This window comes from Chrysemys picta, chromosome 13 (assembly GCF_011386835.1).
Source record: "Chrysemys picta bellii isolate R12L10 chromosome 13, ASM1138683v2, whole genome shotgun sequence".
Classification (NCBI taxonomy): domain Eukaryota; kingdom Metazoa; phylum Chordata; order Testudines; family Emydidae; genus Chrysemys; species Chrysemys picta.
The window spans coordinates 21539213-21544194 of NC_088803.1; the positions used below are offsets into that span (position 1 = coordinate 21539213).

Genomic DNA, 4982 nt, shown 5'->3' on the forward strand with positions numbered 1-4982 from the left:
TCTCTAGGGCCATATGGGGTCAAAGATTGGACATTGGAGAGGATATTGGCTTCATTCCAATTTCTATTAAAAACTGATGTCAGAAAGCCACTCACTTACATGAGGGCAGAAAATATTCTCTTCTGTATGTACAGCCTGACATTCAGTTGTGCAGAACAATGAATCAAAGACAGTTTTCAATAGAGCTTAAGTAATTTAGGGGGGGAAATCCCATTAATTTTCTATCTTGCTCTTTTCAAAATTATGTCACCGTGACTAGAGAATGTTTGCTGGGCACATTCATTTCTTCTTCTTCTTCAAAAATATTAGTGATTTTAATAGGGATGAATCCAATAAGATACTAAAGATATTAAACTGCATTTTCAACAAAATAGTCTAAACCAGTAGACATAAATAACAGACAAAATGGTAACTGACCAGATCCCCAGTAGGTGTAAATCATACATAGTTCTTTTGCTGTCTATGATCCAAATTTGCTGTGGCTGAATTGAAGTCACTGGGGCAGATAAAGAGATATTAGGCCAGAGGGAGTGGACAACATAGAGAGTGAGAGAGAAAATTAATGACTCTATAGCCTCATGGCTAGAGCACTCAGCCTGGATGTGGAAAACCCAGTATCCAGCACACCGGTTGCACTTTCTCTCTAATTCTTTAGCCAGAGTGGAACAGCTTGCAGAGAAGGGTCTGAGGAGCCCCACATCAGCCTGTCTCAGAGTCCCAGTTGAGCAGGATATTTGTGAATACCAGTGGGGCCTGATTCTCGGTTTTAGACATCTAAAGGGGCAGTTAGATGCTTAAGTCCTTTTGTATATCCAGCCCATTTTGTCTATTTAAAATATACAAATTCCATTCAGCATCGCTCTCTCGCTCTCTCTCTCTCTCTCTCTCTCAATTTAAATGATGTAAAACATATTTTACAGGCTGGAATAGGACTCTTTTTACTTTCATACTGCTGATCAGATTATCTCCACATGCTGTTTAAATTTACTTTGGTTCTAAATGTTAAATTCATTTGTTTTTTCCCCCTCATTTCCCAGGTCACAGTTTTCCTGAATATATGTCAATGGAAAATCAAACCACAGTGACCAAATTTATTCTCCTCGGACTTTCCAGTGACCCACAGATACAGATTTTCCTCTTCCTGGTGTTTTTAGTTATTTACCTAATCACCCTGGTTGGGAACATAGTGATCATGGTGCTGATAAGAGCTGATTTTCACCTTCACACCCCCATGTATTTCTTCCTCTTCCACTTATCCTTTGTTGATATCTGCTATTCCTCCGTCACAGTGCCTAATATGCTGATGAACTTTCTTGCAGAGCACAAAACAATTTCAGTCAATGGCTGCATTGCCCAGATGTTCTTCTTTTTTCTCTTAGCTGGTACAGAAGTTTTCATTCTCTCAGCCATGGCTTATGACCGCTATGCTGCCATCTGCTACCCATTGCATTACGTGGATGCAATCAACAAAGAGATCTGGGTTCAGCTCGTGAGTGGTGCATGGATCACGGGCTTCTTTTATGCCTTAATTAACACAGTTTTTGCCCTCGAGTTGCACTTCTGTGGACCCAATCAAATCAGCCATTTTTGCTGTGAGCTCCCTCCTCTGTTACAACTCTCCTGTACTGACATTCTCACCAATCAAATGGTGCTTCTTACTTCTGTTGTGATACTGGGATCAAGCTCCTTCCTCTTCACCCTCATCTCCTACATTCACGTCATCGCCACCATCTTGAGGATACGCTCCGCGGAGGGCAGGCGGAAAGCCTTCTCCACCTGCAGCTCCCACCTTATTGTGGTTGGTTTGTTGTATCTGACCGCTTTTTTCCAGTACACAAAACCCAGCTCAGTCTCCTCTGTGCTCTGGATGAAATGTTCTCCATCCAGTACAGCATCTTGACCCCCCTGTTAAACCCCATAATCTACAGCCTGAAAAACAAGGAGGTGAAAACAGCTCTAAGGAATATATTAGGGAAATTCAGGTTTCTCAACTAGTATTGATGTTCTTATCTTTTTTTAAAAAAAAATCAGAGACCATAGATTTCTGGGTAACAGGTGTTTGGGACATTCTCAGCTAAGGTATCTGACAGACATTTTGGGCCAAATCTTCCACTAGTCTAAATCAGTGTAGATCCAGTAAAGTAAATTGACAAGATCCCCAGCATAGGTAAAATAGCATAACTACATTGGAACCAATGGGTGCTGGAGTTAGACTCACAAAGGGTCTGCAACAGGAGAAATTGAGAGAGATATCCCATATTCCAGTGGTCAGGGCACACATATGAGATTTGTTCAAATATTTTTCCTCATCATACACTTGAAGAGGGAGGGTCTGCCACATACTAATTAACTACCCTAAGCAATGGGATAAAAGTTATGTGGAAGTTCCATGCTAATGATCATAATATAGTATTCAGGCCTGTATATTTGCCTTAGATAGAATTTTGGGCTTTGTTTGCTCATTTGACTTTTGATACTTTATATTCTTGCTAACATGTGAGAACAAAGACACTGTGTATTGGATCTGCTCACAACCAGGTGGGGTTTATAGCACAGTGAGAAAAGATAAGGAAGAAAGTTAAAATGTTGCTGGGTATGGTGCGGAGTGTAATATACAAGCATACACTTGAAGACTGCCTGACTCCTCCCTCAAGCCAAGGTCAAACAACCAGTTAGGAAGGACAAGGGGGGGGATGGGAGAGAGACATAAGAAACACTAAAAGCTAAAGAAAAGCCTGGCCAGTACACAACCTCCCTTCCTCTCCCTCCCATGGGGTACAAAGAGGTGGAATCAAAGCCCCACGACTCAAGACCCTCCAAAATGGAACATGACTATGTTGCTGCCAAGGGCATGCAGTATGGGTATAATTATGTCTGCTGAGAAAGAGAAGGGAGGAACAGGGGGAAAGCGCTACTGGTGTGGAGAGCTATGGATAAGTTTGCTTGATTAACCCCAATAAACATCACATTGCCTGCACTTCTGGTCTTCTGCTTTCTGTCGGTGTGGCAAGAACCAAGGGAAGGCGAAGGACAAGCCCTAATATCTTGTTGACATGACTCGGATGCATCATGCTGGACAGGTGAGTAACAGCCAGATAAGTCCCCCTCAATAACAGTCCACAAAGCTGCTTGATGGTGATACGATGGGCTCTGGTAACCTGAGGTAACAGCCTTTTAAAATAAATTGATACAGAGGAATCAGGGCCCATACCAGTTAAGGGGGGTCAACCTGAGATGAGATTAAAAAGGAGATGGGGGATGTTATTGGGGATCCCAAGGGAAAGGAATATTGGAAAAAGAGGAACGGTATTACAAGGTCTGTGCCCAGGCATGGTGTGCTGGGTAAAAAGGGAAGCTGATCTCCTCCAACATATTAAGGCTTTGGAGTGGACCAACAGATTTTAATGGAAAAAAATCCATACTAGCAGTAGAGGTAGTGAATCTAATGACACGTGATGCTGTATGGACAGAAGAGTCCTGTGAGGCAATTTGGCGGGAGAGGCATGAACGGCTGGGGAGTGGAGCAGATTTATACGATGAGCTCTATCAACGTAAGTGTGGGACTAATGGTCTTGGGGGTCTCAAACCTCAGTTTTTGGAGCAGTTGGATGTGTGGAGGTAAATACATCAGAGGAAGGAGACAATCCATGTTATTATCCTGAGGGGACAGATCCCAGATGGTCATAGCCCTCTGCCCCATGCCTTCCCCGAAGGGAACAGCAGGAATCGTGTATGGTAGCAAAGTTAATAGACAATCTTAAGAGCCAGAAACTGCAACTCAATCCCAGGGAAGGGAATACAAAGGAATTTCACAGTGAAAAACGGTGAGTGAGTGGGTTAACATCTAGTATTAATGCATTAACATATGGGGTTGCCCAGAAACAGTTAACTGCAGCAGGCAATGGCACTCCTGCAATTCATTTGGCATGCAAACAAAAGCAACACTGGGAGAACAAATTCAAGGTTTGGAAGTGCAGTTAACAAACACCCACTTTTCCCCCAGAGCCAGGATAAAAACTAGGGGTAAGGGTTCCCAATTATTTTAACTCGGGGAGCCCTACTCTTAGCTCAGAGCTAATAATATCCTTTTTTGAAATTATTTGTCTTTCTTCCTTTTTTTCCAGTTTGCTAAAATTGCTGCTGTTAGCCTGTACTTTAAAATTACTTCACAGGCTTAACTGGTTGCTTTCCACCCCCACCCCCCTCTCGCACTTGTTTTTCTGAAGTTTTCAGGGAGGTTACTTTGGATACTTATGTGAAAAGTATTTTTGACAAAGCATGACAGAGGTCCGCTGTATTCCACTGAAATCTTAAAGCAAAAGACCCATGGGCAACCATGGAAATAATATTAATACTGCCTTTTCCAACAATTCCATGGTAAAGAAAGCACAGACTAAGGTAGCTGTGTTGCAGGGACTGTACTTGGTGGCTAAGTCCTTACAGGCAAAATGCACCACTTTAAAGAAATGAATGCAGAAGTGAGTGACTTAAAGAAAGAGTGTGAAGAGATAAAACTAGCTGTTGCAGAAATTAATATTACAGAGTTTGGAGGGAAGTAAATAGTTGAGAGTTGTGGAAATGTTAAAGAGTAACAGTTGTGGTGTTATAAGAATAGAATTCTTGCTTTGATAATAAAACCCAGTCATGTAAATATAAATATATGTGCAACTCGGTACAGTCATACTGGGTGGAATCCTGTTAGTTAAACAAATTATACAAGGGGGTCAGGTACTGGCCACTACCACAACTATGTTTTTGTCCCCAGGAGCCTTTGTTACCCAGGGTTTTCAGACCCCCAACACTGGTAACTTAACTATTTCACTCCAGGCAGTGTCAGGAATAAATCAATAGGAACAGAGCAATTCTGCCTATCAAGGATTAAATGCAAATAAGCATGTTCTTGTCTAACACTGCAGTTTATTAGATTTACGCATGCACAAACATAAGCAATAGGTTTAGAACATCCCAGATATTTCACTAAC

General features: G+C 41.9%; 1 pseudogene; it reads left to right on the top strand.

The window, feature by feature from the left end:
- Positions 1-1057: 1057 nt before the first annotated feature.
- Positions 1058-1995, top strand: LOC101936770 (olfactory receptor 5G9-like; annotated as a pseudogene).
- The last annotated feature ends 2987 nt before the right edge of the window (positions 1996-4982 follow it).